The following is a 9,857-nucleotide window of genomic DNA, read 5'->3' on the forward strand; positions in this document are numbered from 1 at the left end:
GCAAGGGAGGGAGAAGGAGATGCGTATCTTCTTACTCGAAGTAGCAACGTAGTAGGCCTTACGCTCGAGGGAAGAAGAAGACCGCAACGCGCTTTGTTACATCCAGCAGCAACATCGATCGAGAGGCCAAAAGAGATGAATAGCCGCTCTTGGCTTTCAGTACGAAGGAAGAAGACGAGTTTCGAGCAGTTTGATCAAAGGAGGAGCTTCCGTGAATGAAATTATGAGTGATATGAAATTATCAATGATATGATTTGCAAGGATTGCTTACATGTGCATGACTAACTATGATGGAGTCACAATTTATGGTACTAGTGAGAGAACACTAATGTACTCGTGTGCATATATGAAAAAGGATATTGATATCTATCTCAATTGACATAATTTTTAGACAGTGCTCATGTGACGATTGTATAAATATGAAATGATATTAATATGATATTGATATTGATTCTTTAAATAGCATATTAAATATTTATATTGATTTATAAATAAGTTTAATTGTCATGCATATTATTTTTTTTTCTTGTATTGTTATAGTTTAGGAGTACGAATATTTACTGAATAATTTAGTTCATTATTATTTTAAACTAATTTTTCATATTAATTAAGCAATTAAATATAAATGATAGACAAAAAAAACATTTATAGAAGACGCGAACAACCAATAACGAAGTAATATAAATTGTAGCGCTTTAATTTAATTTGATTAATGACTCTCTTATCTATTAAATTGTAGACAAATATTAAAAATTTAACTTCACACCGATTGACCGTCTATTCCCGTCTTAGTTAATTCCAGGTCCTGGGCCAAGTCCTGACAAAAGTGGCATCAAAGCCTAAGATTTAGGATTAATTAATTGAATATTAATGAAAAATCTACTAAGATAATTATAAAAAAATTTAATAAGTATAAAAAATTAAGATTAACTCGGAGTAATAATCATTATCCATTCAGGCATAGTGATACACCTAAAATCATAGAATAAAAAATCTGATAAAAAAGGAAATACAACCTGCTACAAATGTAAATGCGAGTGTCTTGACCCAAATGACGACGGCGATAACTCAGCTGATTCAGGAGTCGAGATCGCAATCTATTAAAAGTGATGTAGTCACTGTGGAAAAATACTTACAGACATTTTCAATATCTGCGTCCACATTTATTCAAGGTAATTGAAGACCAGTTTGAAGCTGATAATTGACTAATGAGGATTAAGAAGATACTCGATAGCATAGCTTGTCCAGGTGAAAGAAGGGTATTGTTGACAACTTTTGTACTGGATGGAGAAGCCGAAAGATGGTGGCGTGCGCAGCGACAGAACAAGGGAGGGGACATAACAAATATGATGGTCAGTTGGAAGAAATTCAAGAAGCTATCAAAGAATGATTTATACCCATATCCACTCAAATGCAGATCCATGACAAGTTCATCAAGTTGAGACAAGGAGAGAAGACGGTCATGCAGTACAAAGTAAAATTCACTGCACTATCGAGATATGCGCCATAGTTGATCGCTACTGCGAAAGTACTACAGGTTAATTTCGGGATTAAGAGATTTTATCAGGCAGCTATTAGTACCTTTTGGGATCAATGAATATTTGGCATTAGTGGAATAGGCTAGAAGAGTGGAGATCAACTATCATCTTGCTCAGAAGTGTAAAGAGATGCACAATAAGAAGAATGTAGAAGAAAATGTAGATCACCTAGAAGGATTCAATTAGAAGAAGTCCAAGAATAATTCGGGTGGAGTTAGCAAAAATACGACCCAGGGTACTAGAGTCACTTGTACCAAATGCGAAAGACAACATAAACATAAATGTTTGATGGGCTCTAACATCTGTTATTGTGTCGTCAGTCTGGTCATATAACAATATATTTTCCATCTCCTTGCCAGAAAAGCTTTGAAGATCAAAAATCTGGTGAAACTCCTTCACAGAAGTCTGCAGGCGGGCATAAAAAGATAAGAGTCTATAGCTTCAGCTCTAATCCAAGGTCAACCAAGACAAACTGTTCGACCCCGATTATATTCCCCTACTCATAAGGTGCCTGAAGGACCTGTTGTTGCTGATGGTGATGAGACCTGATTAGTTATGCATTTTCTAGTATGTTTTTGTGCTTCAATAATAGTGTTATGAAGTATAGTTGTGTTGTCTTGTATCGAGTCTTTACATTTATAGTGATTACATAATCATATTAATGAATAACCCTTAGTTTAGTGGATAACAAACGTCAACCTATTTAATGAGAAATGACTCGAGGCATGTTTATAAATTTCGAGGACGAAAATTTTGTAAGTGGGGACGATTATAATTTTTCGTTTCATCTACCGGGAGAAGAATTGAAACATCGAATGGAGATTAAAAGGAAACGATCAATTGAGGAAGAAAGAGGAAATGAACCAAACGGACAGAAGAGGAAATGAAGGGGGTCGAAATCGAAGAGGAGATCTCGCCCTATAAATTACGTGTCAGAGAGTAAAGGAGGGAGAAGGAGTTGCGTATCTTTTTACCTTAAGCAGTGAAGCAATAGGCCTTGAGCTCGAGGGAAGAAGAAGATCCCAATGTGCTTTGTTGCATCCAGTGGCGACATCGATTAAGAGGCCAGAAGTGATGACGAGCGGCTCGTGGCTTTCAATACGAAGGAAGAAGACGAGCTTCGAGCAGTTCGATCGAAGAAGCGTCCCTGCATGCGATCATGCCCTAGTCAAGCGTCGAAGAAGAAGAAGAAGAAGAGCGGGTAGGGCATTTAACAGAGGTATGATATATTAAATTAAGGGTATGTTTGGGGCAGCTGTGGATTATTTAAAATCTGCTTATTTGTAGATTATCCTGACAATCTGATAATTTGCAAATAGTTTTGATAAGCTGACAAGTTGTTTGGGGAGCACTTATTCAAAATTGCTTATTTGCAATTGTGTCTGGATAAATGATCATTCTGCCCCTTGTTAAGTAATGATGTTTGAAACATAACTGTCTTAGCAAAATAGTTGATAAAACAGAAGCAGCAAATCATTACAGATCAGTTTAAAAAAATAAGAGTTCTCAATTACACGTGAGTATCAAAAGTAATAAAATAAAGAAAAAATTGATTATAAATAAAATTAAAATTATTAAAATGTTTATTTTAAAACCCTGACGACGTATGTTCTCAGCTGCACTGTCCTCCTGGGAAACCATTGTACCCCGGTCACTATCGGCAATGAAATATGTCGGAATGTCGGCCCAAAGGAAGAAACCGCACCGCGCTGAAATGCCCCTACAACTACAATAGAATTGTTTTCCATAGCTGTAAGACTGCGTGACGTAAGTGATCCTGTAGTCCGCAGTAATACAACACAACTCGAGAGGTTACTGAAATCCTAGAGCTCATGCGACTACAGAGATAAAAAAACAGAGAAATCATTTGTCAATTCAGAAAATTAAATTAAGTTTTAGATATTTACTAGTGAATTGAATTAAATGAAAATCATATAGAACAAAAAAACATAAATAAAAAAGTGAGTGTGCGGTCTCAGACAACTAACTACACCAACCTACGAGTCTAACACTACAAGGAGATAATAGACCATGAAAAAATGAGTTATTGGTTGTCTTTAACACACGTGGGACGATCATCCTGGGATAGATGTGTCTATCACTAAAAAAAAACCATTCAGTAGATCATTATATCCTGATGCACTGAAAAGAAGAGAGGACATAGGTTGTCTTTTTTAGGATTTCACACGCAAACCAGCAAGATACGATCGCCAAAAAAAACCATCCACATAAATCCTCATAATTCGATGCACCAAAAAGATAAGATAATATCGGTTGTCTTCATTAGGAATTCACATGCAACATTAAAAGCAGCAACGAACCGGTCATCTAAAGGAACTCATAAGGTCATATTTTTCATTATACATCATTGACCTCACATACCCACAAAAAAAAACCAAACAAAGGAAAAGAAATCTAAAACATTCTTATATTATACATTCGAAAGTATTAATGAAACAAATGAAATACATAATAAAATCATAAATTTCAAATTCATACAACGAAATACATACGAAAAAAAATATATTGTCTGATGATTGGGTCAATCAGCAGCCACAGATTGCACCTGCGATAGAGTCCCTCAAAGCAGTCATCTCGGCTACGCCTTCGCTGCCTTGAGTGTCAAATTCATTCGACTTCATCTCATCCTCAGGTATAGAATGGCCAACCAGAAATTCTGAAGGTTCTTGGGAGATATGCATTTGTTCGACGTCAGTCATACTAAAGTATGTATCTGATCGGGGATATCGTCCGATTAAAGTTGTGCAGTGTCCTAGTGGCCACCACAATATGCACCTGTTTGGAAAATGATTACAACGGCATATCGCGTAAGATGACTCAATTATTCTTCCAAACCCCGAATGTTCTTTCAATAACTTTGCGTATTGAAAAGTGACGTTTGTAAAATATTTTTTTCTCTACCACGAGCAGTGTCACTTGCTTTCTCGAAATCAGTAATATGATATTTGGTGTTTAGATTGGGCTTTAGGTACCCCCTTCGCATCGGATATACAACATCAACAAAATAATATTTCTTCGTTATGAAAGATACTATTAGTGACATAATACATATAACTAAAAAATTTAAATAACTAAACAAACCTAGAGGCAGGTGAGGGAAACACTGCGTTCTATTCTTAGTTGCATAGACAAAAAGACGACTGTCATGTCACTTTTTTCTCTTCTCGCCATCACAAATGTGAACCACATGTTGAACTCACACATTGTCATGACATTATGGGTAAATTAAGTTGTCAAGATAAAATAAAGTGTGGAAATGTAACAACAGCAAAATCAAATGAAAAAATATCAAGGACTTCAAAGCACACAAATGAATTACATATAACTGTTCTGGAAAATAAATAAAAACCGTTGTAACCTACATACAAATAAAAATCAATGACATCAACATATAAAACAGACTCATTCGTCAACCAAAACACGTATATATTCAACACGCAGTTCGGGCAACAGGTGAATATTTATGTGTTGAATTTATGCATAAAAGCGTCAATTTTGCATAAAAGCATCAATCAAACACTACTTCTGAAAGTGCATCCAAAGCTACAATAAAATTTATGATGGTGTTGTCAAGTGAAGCAGCAGGTGGCGGAGCTGCAAAAGCATCAATCAGTTTATCTATTGAGTTTTTCACAAAAAAAAGTCCTTATTTATCCTTATTCTGTCAAGCCCATGCCTCTTTGACTGGGAACTGGACCCCTCCATCTCCTTCTGGCTAGTGTTAGACTCTTCTTCATCAGCCGTAACCTGCTCAAGTGGCAAGTCATTTGGTATGCCTGCATATCCCAACTCATTTGGTTTGAATGCATGTTTTCCCGTCGCAACAACCCCCTTGAATATTATGCTGAGTTCATCTTTCAACTCCAGCACAATTCCGCACTGCTTAGTATAATTATTACCTTTAATTTCTCAACCCACCATTCATCTAGAGCATCAATTGTTCGTTTAATGGGATCCAAACCCAACACGGTGGATCTACATTTCAGCTTATTCCATATTTTTCACTCCTTCAATTGATCTCATTTGTTTTTGAATTTTAGTCTGTCGTAATCCCTTCCCGTAACACTGTCATTGTCGGTCCCAAGCCCGAATGTGAAAAGGGAGGGTTGCATTAGGTACTCGACAACCAGCGTAAAACTTGTCAAAAAAAACCATGACATGAATCATTTTGATCATTGTATATGTGCAAGGGCGTCCCCCATAAACGTATAGCCTGAATACAGTGAAAAGTGTGCAAGGGTCGCTACACTGGCGCCCAGGTGTTGTGTCAAATAAGCAATGGTTCTCATATTACGAACGAATGCGAGTAAAGAAATTAGTCCATGAAACTAATGAAGCTAATATTAGGATAGAATCTTGGAATATAGGTACTTTCAATGATAAATTTAAAAAATTAGTTGATATTATGATTCATAGAAAAATTAATATCTTATGTATTCAAGAAACTAAATGAGTTTGAGAAAAGGCTAAGGAGATTGATAAGTTAGGTTTTAAACTTTGGTATTTTGGTAAGAGTCGCACTAGAAATGGTGTAGGTGTAATTATTGGTAAGAGTTTGAAAGATAATGTTGTAAAAATTAATAGAGTTGGTGATAGAATTATAGTCCTTAAGATTATCATTGATACTAAGATTTTTAATATTATAAGTGTTTATGCTCATCAAGTAGTTTCAGATACAGGGTCTAAAGATAAATTTTGGTATGATTTAAAAGACTTAATACATATGATACCTCTTGAAGAAATAATTTTTATTGGAGGAGATTTACATGGACATGTCGGTAGAGTGGTAGAAGACTTCATATATACTCATGGTGGCTACGATTTTAGAGTAACTAATGAAGATGGTAGAGTTATTTTAAATTTTGCTTTATCGTATGATTTTTTAATATTATAAGTGTTTATGCTCATCAAGTAGTTTCAGATACAGGGTCTAAAGATAAATTTTGGTATGATTTAAAAGACTTAATACATTCTTTGGTTTAAAGTCAATAATAGATGCATGGAAACTTCCATCAAATGTGGATAAGAATCCTGGAGCAGGTCCAGAACTTGGTGAGCTTGTTGTGGCCGAGGAGCTTGTTAAAGAAGAGGTTTGCATTCAGTAGTTTATATGCATAAAATGATACCAAGAAGCATGTGTGTTTTATAAAGGATGTTTCATATTAGTGTTTTTATTACTGCTAGCTTAACTTATTGCGTATTTCAATAATCTGTTCTCTTTGTTAGTACATCTTGTATTGTTATATACATCTTGTATTGTTATATGATGATGGATTATATATATATAAGCACTCAGCATCGATTGTTAGTTCTAGATTTTAATACGAAGAGTTGTAAAATAAAAAATACTAGGAATCATTGTTGTAGAATAAGATGAGGGTACCTAAAAGACAAATAAAATTTTTTTTATGAGTAAAATTCAAGATTTCAAAATTTGGGATGTTCGTGAAGAAGCAAATTCTATGTGGGATAAAGTAACAAAATCATTAAACAAGTGACAAAAGTTGTACTTGGAGAATCAAAATATAAAGTTTCTATAAATAAAAGTTGGTGGTGGAATAATAATGTGCAAGAAAAGATAAAATGTAAGGTTTGTTATAAAAATTGGTTTAAATGTAAAAGCTTAGAGAATTGAGAAAAATGTCAAACAGCCCGCAGGGAGTCTAAAAAACAATTTGTGATGCTAAATATTTTGTTTTTAATGATCTTTATGATAGATTAGATATTAAAGAAGGTGAAAAATATATGTATAAACTAGTCAAACAAAGAGAGAAGAAAAGAAAAGATTTAACTCAAGTGTGTTAAAGATGAAAATCAAAAATTATTTTTCTTAGAAAAAAATATTCAACATATGTGGGTGAGTTATTTTGATAAACTTTTTAATGAAGTTTCTGAAAATATGATCGACCTTCGTGATCTTAATATCGTGAATAATAATAAAACGTTTTATTTTTACCGTCGCATTAGTAAAAAAGAAGTTGAGGAGACTTTAAAGAAAACCAAGGGTGGAAAGTCTGTAGGACTTGATGATATCCCAATTGAAGTGTGGAAATATTTAGGAGATTTGGGAGTTTCTTAGCTTACTACTCTTTAATATTATTGTAAAAACTAAAAAGATGCCCGAGGAGTGGAGGAAGTGTATTTTGGTCCCATTTTTAAGAATAAATGGATGCACAAGAGTGTACAAATTATAGAGAAATTAAGTTTACGTGTCATACTTTAAAATTATGAGAGAGGGTAATTGAACATAGGTTAAGACGCATTACAAAGATTTCTCATAATCAATTTGGATTTAGGTCGAGCAGGTCTACTATGGAAGCTATACATTTATTGAGAGGTTTGATGGAGAAGTTCAAAAATAATTAGGAGAATCTACATTTGATTTTTATTGATTTAGAAAAAGCTTACGATAAGGTTCCAAGAGATATCCTTTGGAGAGTTCTTAAGAAAGTTGTTGATATGACTTATATTCAAGTCATTAAAGATATGTATACTTGAGTTATTACATGTGTTCAAACTGAAGGAGGATTGACCAAATATTTTCCTATTTCTGTTGTGTATGTTTTTTGCTGATGATATCCTTCTCGTGGATAAAATGAGAAAAAAAACCCAGGAAAAACTTGAATTATGAAGGTCTACATTAGAGTCTAAAGATCTTCATTTAAGTAGAACTAAAACTGAATACATGGAATGTAATTTTAGTAGTAGTAGCTCTAGTGACAGAAGTGTGACTTTGGTGATCAAATTATTAAAAAGTGTGAACGATTTAGATATCCTGGGTCTGTTGTTCAAAACAATGGTGATATAGATGCGGATGTTAATAGTAGAATTCAAGTTGATTGGTTGAAGTAGAGGAATGCTTCGGGCCTTTTGTGTGATAGAAAAGTACCGCTTAGACTGAAAGGAAAATCTTATAAGATGGCGGTGAGACCTGCAATGCTCTATGGCGTTGAATGTTGGCCTTTAAAAGAGAAGCATAATAATAAGTTAAGTGTTGCCGAGATGAGAATGATTAGGTGGATGAGTGGCTTTATACTTAGAGACAAAATGCGAAATAAATATATCTGTGATAGGGTTGGTGTAGCTCCTATGACGGACAAAATTAGATAAAATAGTCTTAGATGGTTTGGTCACATTAAACTTCGACCATCTGATAATCCAATTAGGAGAGTAGTTGTTTTAGATTCGACTTGTGTAAAGAAAAATTGAGGTAGGCCTATGAAGACTTGGGCTTATTGTATAAAAAATGATCTTAATTTACTAAAACTAAATGAAAATATTATTAAATAGGATACAATGGAGAAAAAGGATTCATGTAGCCGACCACACTTAGTGGGATTAAGACTTTGTTGTTGTTATTATTGTAATCACTTTCCGTCAATTTTTTTATCCTCTTCGCAATATTTTGAGAACTTTCCTTGTTAAAATACGTTGTTGATCTATTTCCGAGCTCAATTTCTTTAATACAGATATTGCAAAAAATGTTTGTTACTTCTTTTATCTAATAATGTCGACGGACCCCCTTCACTCGACTTAGCCATGTAGGAACTAAATCAAGATATTATAGTTAAACAAGTTAACACATAACAAGGATGTCTTGTTATACCATTATACAAATAGAACGTAATAATTCGAATTGGAAACCAAAAATTAGAGAAAAATGAAAAAAAAAATCACCTTAAAACAATGGAAGTTGGGGCTCAATCATTAAAAACTAAGACAAAAATACCAGAAAACATTAGAAGGACCTCATGATTATCACAAGTATGAAGACATATATCTATCTTGTGTAATCCAATATCAGGAATTAATTCCATATCATCAAAAGCTTTGCAGGTGGGGGATAGCCCTAAAAAATTTATATACATGCACACATGACAGAGCTCATAATAAACAATTACAGAGACAGCAGTGATAGGGATTTATATGTAAGCTTCAATAAAACCTACAGCTCCGCAATTAGTAAGAAGTTATATGCGTACATAACAATCAATTCTAATGCATTTACACATGAAACCCAAACCCCACCAATCATACGCACTGCTATAGCGCATACTACTTCCAAAAAAACCTACAGCAAACATCGCCATGAAACATCACCAACGAATTCTTATGCATTTACCCATAAAACATCACCTGCAAAAATACCCAAAAGCTTTGCAGACATGCCAAGCAATTCGTATGCATTTTGCACTTATAACATTTCGTTCTCTATTTTATCGATTTTGTCATAGTGCATGCCTCCACTTTAAAGGTGAACCACCATACTAGCTAGATCATGATATCAAATATATCATC

At 34.2% G+C, this 9,857-nt stretch overlaps 1 protein-coding gene across 3 annotated transcripts in view; it reads right to left on the minus strand.

Moving 5' to 3' along the window:
- The window catches only part of LOC110028886, a 34,464-nt gene that overhangs the window by 9,912 nt on the left and 14,695 nt on the right, over positions 1 to 9,857 (minus strand). The gene's annotated exons all lie outside the window — the stretch shown is intronic.

Source organism: Phalaenopsis equestris, unplaced genomic scaffold (genome assembly GCF_001263595.1).
Source record: "Phalaenopsis equestris unplaced genomic scaffold, ASM126359v1 Scaffold000536, whole genome shotgun sequence".
In the NCBI taxonomy this organism is placed as follows: Eukaryota; Viridiplantae; Streptophyta; class Magnoliopsida; order Asparagales; family Orchidaceae; genus Phalaenopsis; species Phalaenopsis equestris.